This window comes from Symphalangus syndactylus, chromosome 21, assembly GCF_028878055.3.
Source record: "Symphalangus syndactylus isolate Jambi chromosome 21, NHGRI_mSymSyn1-v2.1_pri, whole genome shotgun sequence".
NCBI lineage: Eukaryota > Metazoa > Chordata > Mammalia > Primates > Hylobatidae > Symphalangus > Symphalangus syndactylus.
In genome coordinates this window covers 59,121,915-59,136,441 of record NC_072443.2, presented here as the reverse complement: position 1 = coordinate 59,136,441, position 14,527 = coordinate 59,121,915, and the positions used below count along the sequence as shown (strand labels likewise).

At 43.5% G+C, this 14,527-nt stretch overlaps 1 pseudogene; it reads left to right on the top strand.

Moving 5' to 3' along the window:
* Positions 1-438: 438 nt before the first annotated feature.
* LOC134735480 (phosphoglycerate mutase 1-like) lies at positions 439-4,323 on the top strand (annotated as a pseudogene).
* The last annotated feature ends 10,204 nt before the right edge of the window (positions 4,324-14,527 follow it).

Sequence of the window (14,527 nt, the reverse complement as noted above, 5' to 3'; positions counted from 1 at the left end):
CTAGAAACACCCACACATTCACAGACATGTACTGCCAGGCATTTGTTAGGCTACAACCTAATGAGCTTGCCATTTTCAATTATCTAGGCTCCTCATTATTCAGTAGCACCAAAATTGGGTTCACCGCAACAGTAGAATTTTATGTGCAGTACTAAGTCAGCTATGAATCACAAATAGTTACATTTCATCCAAGACAAAGCTCCAAAACCTTTTCTCTGCACATTCTCTGTGGTAGGTGAAATGACATCTATGAGAGTCCCTGGCAGACCACAGTAAGGGTAGCAGAGAATATGCAATGACTAAGGAAGAGAGAAAAGAAGAAAGGGACAAAGAGTGAAAAGAAGAGTGGAAAGAAAAGGGAGAAAGACTAAAAGTAATCAAACATTTAAAAAGACAAATGTGCCTCCGGAATCCGCGAACCCCAGTCGGAGACGCATCCCCAGCCCGCCGCCATGGCTGCCTACAAATTGGTGCTGATCCAGCATGGCAAGAGCGTGTGGAATCTGGAGAACCGCTTCAGCAGCTGACCTGAGCCCAGCAGGTCATGAGTAGGTGAAGTGTGGCAGGCAGGTGCTGTGAGAAGCCAGCTGAGTTTGACATCTGCTTCACCTCAGTGCAGAAGAGAGTGATCCAGACTCTCTGGACAGTGCTAGATGCCATTCATCAGACGTGGCTGCCAGTAGTGAGGACTGGTGCCTCAATGAGAGGCACTATGGGGGTCTGACCGGTCTCAATAAAGCAGAAACTGCTGCAAAGCATGGTGAGGCCCAGCTGAAGATCTGGAGGCACTCCTATGATGTCCCACCACCTCTAATGGAGCCCAACCATCCTTTCTACAACAACATCAGTAAGGATCACAGGTTTGCACACCTCACTGAAGATCAGCTACCCTCCTGTGAGAGTCTGAAGGACACTATTGCCAGGGCTCTGCCCTTTTGGAATGAAGAAACAGTTCCCCAGATCAAGGAGGGGAAACAGGTGCTAATTGCAGCCCATGGCAACAGCCCCCGGGGCATTGTCAAGCATCTGGAGAGCCTCTCTGAAGAGGTTATCATGGAGCTGAACCTGCCCACTGGCATTCCCATTGTCTATGAATTGGAGAAGAACTTGAAACCCATCAAGCCCATACAGTTCCTGCGGGATGAAGAGACCATGCATAAAGCCATGGAAGCTGTAGCTGCCCAGGGCAAGGCCAAGAAGTAAAGGCCAGCGGGCAGGCTACTGTCCCCAGGAGCACCCTCCCTGCCCATCGCGTCCCTCTGCCCCTCCCTCCTGCACATGTCACACTGACCACATCTGTAGGCACCTTGAGCTGTAGCTGCAGATGGGCACCAGTGGCTCCCATTTTCATTTTAGCCATTTTGTCTCCTGCACCCACTCCCTTCACACAATCTAGTCAGAACAGCACTTCTAGGGCACAGCTTCTCAGCCCAAGCTGTGGAAAAGCCCCTCTTGTCCAAGAGAGTTTAAAGGTAGTGACCTGGGTTTTTACAAGTGCTTTGTTCACTAAGGACTTGTGGGGAGGAACCATGCTAAGCTATGACCAATGAAGCAAGACAGCCTGTTAAGCCACTGCCTGGGGGCTCTAGTCATTCCAGTAGAAGATGAATATAACCTCTATGGTGATGTGACAACTGTTTCTTCCCTGACTCCAGAGAAGCTAGCTCTAGAAGGTTGGGATCAATCCTGAATTTAGTTTATGTGTTACATTTATTTTATTTTTTAAAAAAGGTATAGTATATATAAACAATACAAAACAATAACCCTTCTGGGATTTCTCGTGGCAGTTGAAACAGTCCCACATGTGGTCATCAGAAAATAAGCCATTCCTCATACCAATATGGGATAAGCTCCTTGACCTCTGAGGGTTAGAATTCTGCTGTGTGTTTTGGAATCCCTCCCCCACCTTGTTTCGTGACAATGAAATGCCTCTTGGTCCTGTCCAAGTGTGTCTTTCTCTGACTGATTTCTGAATCATGTTCTAGTTGCTTGGCCCTGACACATGGGTCCAGTGTTCATTTGAGTATAACAGTACTAAATCCTTTTTCCTGATCTGTATAATAAAGGAGTGATCTGCAAAAAAAAAAGACAAATGTGAATAATTTCATTTATTACAGCACTGAGTTGCCACAGGTTATATTTATTGAGTGCCATCTACTCCATGTCAGACACTGTCCTAAGTGCTTTACGTGCATAATTTAACTCAGTCAACACATATTCGCTGCACACCTGTGTGTGCCAGGTACTTTTCTAAGCAAAGAATATTTTTGTAGAGAACAAAACAGATGAAAATCTCCTTCTTGGAGCTTACATTTCAGTAGGGAAGGTCTTCTTTAATCATCACAACAAGGAAAAGAAATAGGAAAGGCAAGGAGAGAGGGAAAGGATATGTATGGACAGAAAAAGAGAATTTAGGGAGGGGAATACAAAGGAGAAGGTTAGAGTAAAGCATCATCTTCAGGGCTTTGAGATGCTAGATGAAATGGGTAAATCCCTGTCCACGCCTCAGACTCTTCAACATAATGGCTAGGAGGGTCCCAGTACAATGGATTTAGTGAAAAGTCTGAGTTGTAACTATGTTTGAAGAAATATGCTTCCACATTATTTCAGATGTAGACGGTAATTTGAGGTGCTAACAAAGTCTTTCTGAATAGACTTTCTAAATAGTCTTTCTGTTTTAATAAAGAGATCAGACACATTTGTAATAAGCAGTGTTCACTTGCACATGTAACTCTTGTTTCTTCCAGCTATTCTGGTGAAAGGGAAAAAAAATCAATGGCCTAAGAAATGATGAGCCAGCTAGCTGGCTGAATTTCTCACCAGCACCAACCATAACATTACTAGATACCATTAACTGAGAACTTATTATTTGCTACATAACAAACTACCCCAAAACTTAGTAGTTTACCACAGTGATTTATTATTTCTTGTCATCCTGGGGGTTGGCAGGTGAGTTCTGGGCTCACCTAGGCTTGCTCATGTGACTGTAGTCAGATGGTGGGCTCTGCTAGGATGCTGGCTCCCTCATGCCTCTTTTTCCATGTGGTCTTTCAACATGCAAGAGTTTAGGCTGAGCTTCTTTACATAGAGGCAAGAGCAGTCCAAGAGAGGAAAAAAGGAAGCTCTTGCAACCTAGACTTGGAATTAGCCAGTGACACATCTGCCACATTCTAGGGGGTCAAAGTAAATCATAAACCCAGCCCAGATTCCACCTCTTGTAGAAAGCAATAGTGGTACTTACAACCATGAGAAGAATGGTTGAAAAACCTCTGTAGGCAATCTACTCCATTTGCCATGTGCCAGAAATTTTACCTTATCTCAGTGAAACTTCCCAGCAATTTATGAGATAGTCACCATTGTATCCCTATTTTCCAGTCAAAGAAAATGTTCCCGAAAGGCTAAATATCCTTTTGCAAGTTGGTGGAAGATCTAGGACCAATCTTAATCACCTTAGAGTTCCAATTCACAAGCATCCCTCAATATGAACGTCAGTAGAGTTAGAGGGATTGAACCCCACATTCCCTCCTCCCTGAGGGAAGAAGAAGAGCCTAGTACAGTCATGTGCTGCGTAACAAAGTTTTAGTGAATGCATGGACCGCATATACAAAAGTGGCCCCATAAGATTATAATACTCTATTTTTCCTGTACTTTTTCTATGTTTAGATACACGTATACTTACCATTGTGTTACAATTGCCTACAGTATCCAGTACAGTAACATACTGTCAGGTTTGTAGCCTAGGAGCAATAGGCTATATCAAACAGCCTAGGTGTTGTCAAATTATACCCCCAGTTAAGAGACAAAATGGATTCCCTGTGGCTCAAGAGTAAAAACAGACCCAAGGGGCCATGGAAGGGTGAGTGAGCAGTCAAGCTCTTTGTGTCCTTAGAGAAAGTTGCAAAACCTGTTTTTCTGCAACCAAGTCAAAAAAGAGTTCCTGGAAACATCGGCAGCTGGGAATTCCCCAGTTGACCACCACAAGACCACCTCCTGCCAACCGATGACCTGGAACCAGCCAATTAAGAGAGACTGGTGATTTGGGGCTTTAAGGCCATCTAATCGACACTCTGTTTCTGACTCCCCTGCTCACCCTCCCCTGCCCTGCAGTTTTTGCCTTTATAATCTCTAACTTTCCACCCTACTTGGAGCCCACTTCTGTTTTACACCTGAAGCTGCATTTCCCCAATCTGCAGATTGTTTTTTACAGAAAATAAAACTCTCCCTTTTTCCTCCCCAGATGTTATGGACATTTTTTTTTTTTTTGAGATGGAGTCTTACTCTGTCACCCAGGCTGAAGTACGGTGCCACGATCTCAGCTCACTGCTGCCTCCACCTCCCAGCTTCAAGTGATTCTCCTGCCTCAGCCTCCTGAGTTGCTGGGATTACAGGCATGCACCACTATGCCTGGCTAATTTTTGTAGTATTAGTAGAGATAGGGATTCACCATGTTGACCAGGCTGGTCTCAAACTCCTGACCTCAGGTGATCCACCCACCTCGGCCTTCCAAAGTGCTGGGATTACTGGTGTGAGCCACCATGCCTGGCCTCATGGTCTTTTGTTAACAGTGTGTAGCTAGCTATGGGTTCACACAATGACAAAATCACCTAATAGCACATTTCTCAGAACATATCCCCTTCTTTTAGCAATGCATGTCTGTAGTTAAGAGCTCTGCAGCTGGGGTCAGGCCACCTTGGTGTGCGTTTGAATCTTGGCTCTAAGTCTCATCAACTCCATGACTTCAGCCAGTTAGTTAGCCTCAATTTCATCACCTGTATAACACGGCTAATAAGAATACCTACCCCCATAGACTATTATGTGATATACAGGTAAAACTCTGCCTCAACTGAGTATGTGCTCTGTAAATGCTGATTTCTGTTGTTGTTCCCTGAGTGTCCTGATTGGTTTACCCCGAATCAAGCAGTACTACAGTCCCAAGGCCACAGTCTCTAGGGCTGTTGCTGATGCTGAACCTATGTAGCTTTATCATCATTGTCCCTGCTGATCTCGCTGGTGATTCTGCTTTGCCTTTGGCCCCATGTTGCTGCTGCAGTGACCACTGCTGAGGGATCCTGTCCCTTTCTTTGCTCATTTGTTGCACTTCCTGCTTCCTGCAGCTGCCCCTTTGTGCAGGAGACCTGATGGCTATCCGTGTTTACCTACAACATTCTCCCTTGTCAGTGCTCTTTTCGTTCCTCTGATTTCACAAAGGGAGGAGGGAATGGAAGTTTCCCAGATTCAGGACATTCGCCGTATTTGACTCTTATACTAACTCAGTTTGTGTTTTCTGTGCTTTGCAAGAGCAGTGTTTCAGCAAGAGGAACCACTAGGTGGCAGGGGTGCTGCACTCCCCAGCTCATGACCTTCTTCCAGTAATCTCGGTTATAAGGATACAGTTCCTTTCCAAACGAATGAGCTGCTTTTAAATCAACTTACTTATCAATATGAAATTCAAGGAGAAGAATAAATTTCATATACATTCTCTTAAAAATTTATTGTGATGGCACTAAGTCCACCAGCAAGCTCTCACAGAGGTTATGCTACTAAAGCAGTTTCATAGCCTTTGGCTTGAAAGGGCACGGGAAAAGTAAATAAGCCTCTGCTTGCTTAGGGCACAGTCAAAGCTGATTGTATTTCCCTCTAGTTCCTAACACCTGACAGGACAAAGGTCCTGCGGGTTAAAGATTCATGGACTCCTAGGCTATTATTTCATTAATAAGATTATATTAATAGATACAGCTCTTATTTCCCAAAGAGGTCCCAAAAGGTTTTCTTGGGGGAGATGGAATTTCAGTAGCATACTGAATGAAAAGCAGGTGTAGGGGCATCCTTCTTTCAATTACATCCCCACAGGAATCCAACTGGCCAAGTGGGATCTTCTTTTAACAAAATAGATTGGGGAGTACAAGGAAGAGAGGAGAGGTAAAGGCCAGGAGTGCTAATGAAACCCTTGTCTCACAGTGCGGGGGATCAAGAGATGCTGTATATAACTGACAGAACAAGAAGATGTTTAATACTAATATATCCCTTACACTTACAAAGGTAAATTTAATGTAGAGGAACAAACTACATTGGGTTGTAGCTATAATGGCAGAAGGAGGAAGGGGGAGACAGGATGGTGGTAATGTTAATAGGCTAAACTTCAAGTACCATAACAAAGTCCACAGATAATAGCAAAAATTGAAAAAGCAAGAAATGGCACTACAAACGTGTCTTTTAGAGCCATGAAGGTAATCACCATAGAAATGAAAAGCAGAAATGGCTAACAGTCCTTGCCTCTCTCTGCAAGAGAGGAAAGAGGTGGGCAAGGGAGTGGCTGTACTATCTGACTTTCTACCCAGAACCTTGTTTAACTTTAAGAATAGGCAAGGAGGCCGGGCGCGGTGGCTCACGCTTGTAATCCCAACACTTTGGGAGGCCGAGGCGGGTGGATCACGAGGTCAGGAGATCGAGACCATCCTGGCTAACACGGTGAAACTCCATCTTACTAAAAATACAAAAAATCAGGCCGGGCGTGGTGGCTCACGCCTGTAATCCCAGCACTTTGGGAGGCTGAAGCGGGCCGACCATGAAGTTAGGAGATTGAGACCATCCTGGCTAACACAGTAAAACCTGGTCTCTACTAAAAAATACAAAAAAATTAGCCAGGCATGGTGGCAGGTGCCTGTAGTCCCAGCTACTGAGGACGCTGAGGCAGAAGAATGGCATGAACCCGGGAGGCAGAGCTTGCAGTGAGCCGAGATTGCACCACTGCACTCCAGCCTGGGTGACAGTGTGAGACTCCATCTCAAAAAAAAAAAAAAAAGAATAGGCAAGGATAGGAAGATATTAAGGTAAAACAGATATCTAGGTTCGTGGGAACAAGCACCACTGAGTTCCTCATTTGTGTCACTATATCTGATATGAATCATCACACTTAATCATATGCTTGTTTACTCTTTAGTTTAATATAACCACTACTTCCAGTTAGAAAGAAATGAGTGGCTTCAATTTCCACATGTAATGTTACCTGTCTCAAACTGGCATTTTCTAGCAAGATCCATTTTAGTCAATATTTTCCAAGGAGGTCATCCGGTTCTTTCTGATATAAACTAACATACCATTTTTCTTTGTAATAAACCAGAACCATAAAGAGCACATGTGCCCACTTGTACTTACTTTGTGACAGTTTAGCCTCATTCTTGGCCATGTATCTGTCAGCAGGACATGGTTACTCTAAACCAGCAAATCTGCTAAGTCTGACCCTCAAATTTCCTCTCCTTTCTTTTCGAACCCAAATCTAATACACCAGCAATGACAACCCATCCTTCAAAACACCCCAGAATTTGACAGTTCTCACCACACCCACCTCTAATATCCTAGTTTGAGCTATCATCATCTCTCACTTGGACCAATGAAATTGCCTAGTAACTGCTTCCATTCCTGCTCCCTAACATTGTCCAGGCAGCAGCCAGAGTGATTGTTTGTTTGTTTTGGTAAGGCATGGTGATAATTTGTGAAACACTGACTTGTATGATGTATCCATCCCATCTCTCTTCTACCTCTATCCCGCTCACTCCTCTGCAGCCTCACTGGCCATCTGGCTCTTCCTAGGCCCTGATGAGTACGCTGAGGCCTTCTGCCTGGAATGCTCCCCTCCTGGCTATCTAAATAGCTTGCTCTGTTGTTTCATTCAGGGTCTACTTTGTCACCTTATCAAAGAGGTTTTACCTGACCACCTGACATACAATGGACATATTCCTCCACCTCTTCAGCACTGTCCACCAACCACCTTGCTTAATTTTTCTCCATATTCCTTATTACCACAGAAATGTGATGTATTTATTTTCTGTATTATCTGCTTCTTCCATTACAACACAAGTAATTTATAAAGTAAAGACATTTATTTCTCACATTTCTGGACGCTGGAAAGTCCAATGTCAAGATGCTGGCATCTGGTGAGGGCCTTCTTGCTATGTCACCCCACAGCAGAAGGTAGAAGGGAAAGAGAACACACATGAGAGGGAGAAGGGAGCGAAACTCATCCTTTTATCTGGAATCCACTCCTTCAATAATTAACCTACTTCCATGATAACAGCATTAATTCATTCATCTAGGCAGAGCCCTCATGATCTAATCACAGCTTAAAGATCCCACTTCTCAACACTGTTCCATTGGGAATAAGTTTCAAACACATGAACTTTGGTGGGACACATTCAAACCACAGTAACATACTACTTGTGAACAACATGTGCTAGAGAGATATTTCCTGAACTGTGAGACCTGTTTATGGGACTTTTTTTTTTTTTTGAGACAAGATCTCACTGTCACCCAGGCTGGAATACCATGGCACGATCTTGGCTCACTGCAGCCTCCACCTCCCAGGTTCAAGCAACCCTCCCACCTCACCCTCCTAAGTAGCTGGGACCACAGGTATGCACTATCATGGCCAGCTAATTTTTTTTTTTTTTTTTTTTTTTGAGACAGAGTCCCGCTCTATTGCCCAGGCTGGAGTGCAGTGGCACGAACTGGGCTCACTGCAAGCTGCCTCCCAGGTTCACGCCATTCTCCTGCCTCAGCCTCCTGCATAGCTGGGACTACAGGCACCTGCCACCACGTCCGGCTAATTTTTTTGTATTTTTAGTAGAGATGGGGTTTCACCGAGTTAGCCAGGATGGTCTCGATCTCCGGACCTCGTGATCCACCTGCCTCAGCCTCCCAAAGTGCTGGGATTACAGGCGTGAGCCATCACGCTCGGCCAATTTTTGTATTTTTTGTAGAGATTAGGTTTTGCCATGTTGCCCAGGTTGGTCTCAAACTCCTGAGCTCAAGCAACTCACTTGCCTCAGCCTCCTAAAGTGCTGGGATTACAGCCATGAGCAACTGTGTCCAGCCTGGGACATGATTTTAGATAGTACAAAGATAAGCATTAAATAACACCGAATCAGGTCAAGAGAATATTTTCTTTTTGATGATTTAATCTCTCTCATTATGTCAAGAAAATCTCATTATTGCTAGTTTGTCTCTAATATTTGTAATTTATATTTTTTATATTATTTTATTTTTGGGGGTGGGTGTGGTGGCTCATGTCTGTAATCCCAGCACTTTGCAAGGCCAAGGCAGGCAGATCACTTGAGCTCAGGAGTCCAAGACCAGCGTGGGCAACATGGCAAAACCCCATCTCTACTAAAAATACAAAAATTAGCCAAGCATGGTGGTGTCAGCCAGAGGCTGAGGTGGGAGAGTCGCTTGAGCCTGGGAGCCAGAGGCTGCAGTGAGCTGAGATCGCACCACTGCACTCCAGCCTGGGCAACAGAGTGAGACCTCATCTCAAAATATATATACATATATTTTTTTATTGATAATGGGATCTCACTATGCTTTCTGTCTCTATATATTTGCCTATTCTGGGTATTTCATGTAAATGAAATCACGTAGGTATGTATGTGGTCCTTCGTGTCTGGCGTCTTAGCATAATATTTCAAAAGTCCATCCATATTGTAGCATGCATCTCATGGTCTTAAACTCCTAGGCTCAAGTGATCCTCCCACTTCTGCCTCCCAATTAGCTGGGATTACAGGCACACACCACCATACCTGGCTTGATAATTTATCCCTAAGGAATAGAGAATGTTACTTTTCTGGGGAGTATGTAAAAGAAAAAAAAAAGAGTATAAAATGGGCCTTACATTAGAGCCTAAGAGCCTTTGCAAGGAACAGAGTCTGACCAGAATTTAATAACTTTGCTTTGTTTTCATTGTATTTATTCTTTTTTTTTTTTTTTTTTTTTTTTTTTTGAGACGGAGTCTCGCTCTGTCACCCAGGCTGGAGTGCAGTGGCGCAATCTCGGCTCACTGCAAGCTCCGCCTCCCGGGTTCACGCCATTCTCCTGCCTCAGCCTCTCTGAGTAGCTGGGACTACAGGCGCCCGCCACCACGCCCGGCTAATTTTTTGTATTTTTAGTAGAGACGAGGTTTCACCGTGGTCTCGATCTCCTGACCTCGTGATCCACCCGCCTCGGCCTCCCAACGTGCTGGGATTACAAGCGTGAGCCACCGCGCCCGGCCTCATTGTATTTATTCTTAAGGATACTATTTATTTTAATTATTTGCCTGGTAATGTGTTAATCACATGTAAGTCTCCCAATAAGTCTAGGAGGGAAATGATGAGTTACCCATAAGACCAAAGTTTCCTTTTTCCTTTATAGAAGTTCACATAACACAAAATTCCCCATTTGAATTTTTTTTTTTTTTTTTTTTGAGATGGAGTCTTACTCTGTCTCCCAGACTGGAGTGCAGTGGCACAATCCTGGCTCACTGCAACCTCTGCTTCCCAAGTTCAAATGATTCTCCTGCCTCAGCCACTCGAGTAGCTGGGATTAGAGGTGCACACCACCACGCCCAGCTAGTTTTTGTGTTTTTAGTAGAGATGGGCTTTCACCATGTTGGCCAGGCTGGTCTCAAACTCTGAAATATTTTAAACTGTAAAATTCAGTGTTTCTTAGTATATTCATAACAATGTGTGACCGTCTTTACTACCTAATTCCAGGACATTATCATCACTTCCATAAGACACTCTATCCCCCTTAGCTATCACCTGCCAATCCCTCTATTTCCCCCAGCCCTAAGCAACCATTAACCTGCTTTCTGTATCTATATATTTACCTATTTTGAGTATTTCATATGAATAAAATAATGTATGCCTGTATAACATATGGTCTTTTGTGTCTGCCATCTCAGCATAATGTTTCAAAAGTCCATCCATATTGCAGAATATAACTGTACTTTGGAAAAACTCTCAAACCACGCTTCTCCTCTGCTCTCACACCAACACAAAAACAGTCAAGACTTCTGGGACCCCAAAATATGTGGGGATTTCTCATCAGCCAGCAGGCAAGCAATCAGTCCTGCAGCGGACACCAGCTGTGTGTTCTCCAATTCAATTTCAACACTATCTACCTAGACATAATGTCAGATCCTACAGGTTAAGGGTTCAGTCTCCAAGACTGCCCCCACCTCAGATATCAGTTGCAAGTTTGGGTCTCCAGAACTTCTGACCAACAGGCTTTAAGTTGGGGTTTCCATGACCCCCTCTTTGGGTTCAATTGATTTGCTGGAGCGGCTCACAGAACCCAGTGTAACACTTATATTTTCTGGTTTATTACAAAAGATATTACAAAGGATACAGATGAAGAGATGCATAGGGCAAGGGATAGGGGAAAGGACGCCCATCAGAGTGAACTCTGAAGGTTCACTGAAAAATCTACTCACAATAAGGCAGATTAATAAAAGAAGAGGTATACAAATTTATTAAACCATGTACACAGGGAGAATCACAGAGTGATTGCCCAATATCCCAATGGGGTTCAGAAGCTTATATACCATCCTGAGGTCACAGAAAGAACACGGACTTGGATCCTGGCAAAACAGATTATGGTGGGAGGATATAAATTCTATTTAGGGGCAATAAATGGTTACTAGGGAGAATGATTGGATGGGGAACAGAAATTAATTCGTTAATAGTTCTCTTTGGAACTTAAATGATCCTCAGGGACAGTCATGATCTTATAAAAGGGTCCGTTCAGGTACATTCTTGGTCTTCTTTCCTGTAATGGATAATGAGACAAGGAGGGGAGCAACTGTTCTCCTTGGAGGATCCATACTATCTTTATGTAGATAGGGAAAAAGTCTCTTCCAACTTGATACCTTAGAGTTTTTAACTCAAAATCCTCATTATACCAGGGAGCCATATTTTGGGATGAAACTCCCCATGCTCCCTCTGGCCTTTCATGAAGACTTCATTAGTTGCTCATGATTGAAGCATGGACAACCATATCAAAAAGTGATTGGACAAAAAATGTATGCTCTAAACCCAGCAAGGTCTGCCTATTCAGATGCCTCTTGGCCTCTCTGTGCAGCATTCCTTCGTCCAGGGTATGGGGTAGGACCCTCTCTGGAATGGGTGCCTTATGACCACAATCAGATTAGAGTCTTGCCAAGTAGGCAGGTGAAAGGAGGGCAAGAGAAGGTCAGAGAAAGAGATTCTGTTTACTGCAAAATGGGCTAGGAAAGTTATGAGCTAGGAACTGTGGATGAAAACCAATGTATCATATCACAGTATTCCATTCCTTTTTATGACCAAGTAATATTCTACTGTATAGATATAACACACTTGTTTGTCTATTCATTAGCTGATGAACATTTGGGTTGTTTCTACTTTTCGACTAAATCAATAGGGCCGCTAGGCACATTTGTGTACAAGTTGTTGTTTTTGTTGTTTAGAGATGGGAACTCTCTCTGTTGCACAGGCTGGAGTACAGTGGTGCAATCATAGTTCACTGCAGACTCGAACTCCTGGGCCCAAGCAATCCTCCCATGTCAGCCTCTTCAGTGCCTGGTACCACAGGTGAGTGCCACCACACCCAGCTACTTTCTAAATTTTTTGTAGAGACAGGTCTCCCTATGTTGTCCAGGCTGGTCTCGAACTCTTGGGCTCAAGCAATCTTCCCGCCTCTGCCTCCCAAATTGCTAGAATTACAGGCATGAGCCAGCATGCCCAGTTTGTGTACAAGTTTTTGTTTGAACACCTGTTTTCAGTCTTCTTGGGTATAAAGCCATTACAGATATTCCTTGACTTACAGTGTGATTATATCCCAATAAACCCACCGTATGCAGAAAATATTTTAAGTTAAAAATGCATTATAACCCATAAGCCCATTGTAAAGTCAAAAAATTGTAAGTCAAACCATCCTAAGTCAGAAAGCATCTGTGGTGGAATTGGTGAGTAATATGTTCTATGTTTAATTTTTTGACGAAAGGCTAAATTGTTTTCCAATGGACATGTATTAGTCCATTTTCACACTGCTGATAGAGACATACCCAAGACTGGGCAATTTGGAAAAGAAAGAGGTTTAATGGACTTACAGTTCCATGTGGCTAGGGAGGTCTCACAATCATGGTGGAAGGTGAAAGGCACTTCTTACATGGTGGCGGCAAGAGAGAGAATGGGAGAAGCGAAAGCGGAAACCTCTTATCAAACCATCAGATCTTGTGAGACTTATTCACTACCACAAGAACAGTATGCAGGGAATCACCCCCGTGATTCAATCATCTCCCACTGGGTCCCTCCCACAATATGTGGGAATTATGGGAGTATAATTCAAGATGAAATTTAGGTGGGGTCACAGAGCTAAAACATACCAGGGCATATATCATTTTGTATTTTCATCAGCAATGCATAAGTGCTCCATTGCCCCATATACTCATTAGAACTTGGAACTGTTGATTTTTTGTTTTTTACTTTTATTCATTTTGATGAGTATCCCATTCTGATTAATTTGCTATTCCCTAATGACTACTGATGTTCAGCTTCTTTTCATGTGCTTATTGGCCATTTGTCTATCTTTTGGAGAAATATCTATTCAAGCCCTTTACATATTTTTCATTTTATTTTTGAGACAAGGTCTCACTCTGTCACCTGGGCTGGAGTGCAGTGGTGTGATCATAACTCATTACAGCCTCAACCTCCCCAGCTCAAGCTATTCTCCTGTCTCAGCCTCCCGAGTAGCTGGGACTACAGGTGAGTGCCACCATGCCTAGCTAATTTTTGTTATTTTTTTATAGCGACAGAGTTTTGCCATGTTGCCAGAGCTAGTCTCAAACTCCTGAGCTCAAGCGATCCACTCACCTCAGCCTCCCAAAATGCTGGGAATACAGGTATGAGCCACTACTCCCAGCCCCTTTGCACATTTATAAGTTGTGTTTTTTTGGTTTTGCTTTGTTTTAAATTCGGTTTATCTTTTTGTTGTTGGGTTAAGTTTCCTTTTACAATAAGTTAACTTTTGTCAACTGAAAAATAAAAATAAAATTCTATGTCCCCCAACTGACTGAACAGGCCCTCTCTTGGCCAAGGAGACCCTAGAAAAAACTTGGAAGCTGAGTTCCTACTCATGACAGGATGGGAAGTCGGACACACCTCTTTATAACCCCGCCCTCTATAATCGCCATTAGATTTTCTTTCCTAAGAGTTAAACAGAAACCAGCCCTTTTGAAAGATTCACTCCACCAGCCTGATGCTGATCCTCCCATTTGCAGTTTCAATAAAACTGACTAGCATTCCTTCCTGATAAAGAGATCACCCACCATCCAGGGAGTGGTTCTGGCCAGTCTACAGAAGACATGCAGTGAGGGTTTTCACGTCCCCTGCTTCACCTTTTGAAGTCAAGCAGTAAAAAACTCTACCTTTGGATCATGCTAAGGCCACCGTTTTTAAAACATGGGATCCATAGAGAGGCATGAAGCTCAACTGTACATGCACAAGTTGCTCCTTTCATAAATATTCGTGACCCCTCTTACAGTTTATTTAACATGTATATTTGGCCACTGTGTTTAGCATAAATCCCTGTCTTATTCTTCCAACCCTGGAAGTGCCTGTTTTTGGCTTCTGACTGAAAGCTAGGCTTCCCAGTCTGTCAAAATGGCTACCATGCAGGTTCAACCTTTTTTTTTTTTTTTTTCTGAGATGATGTCTTACTCCCGGACTGGAGTGCAGTG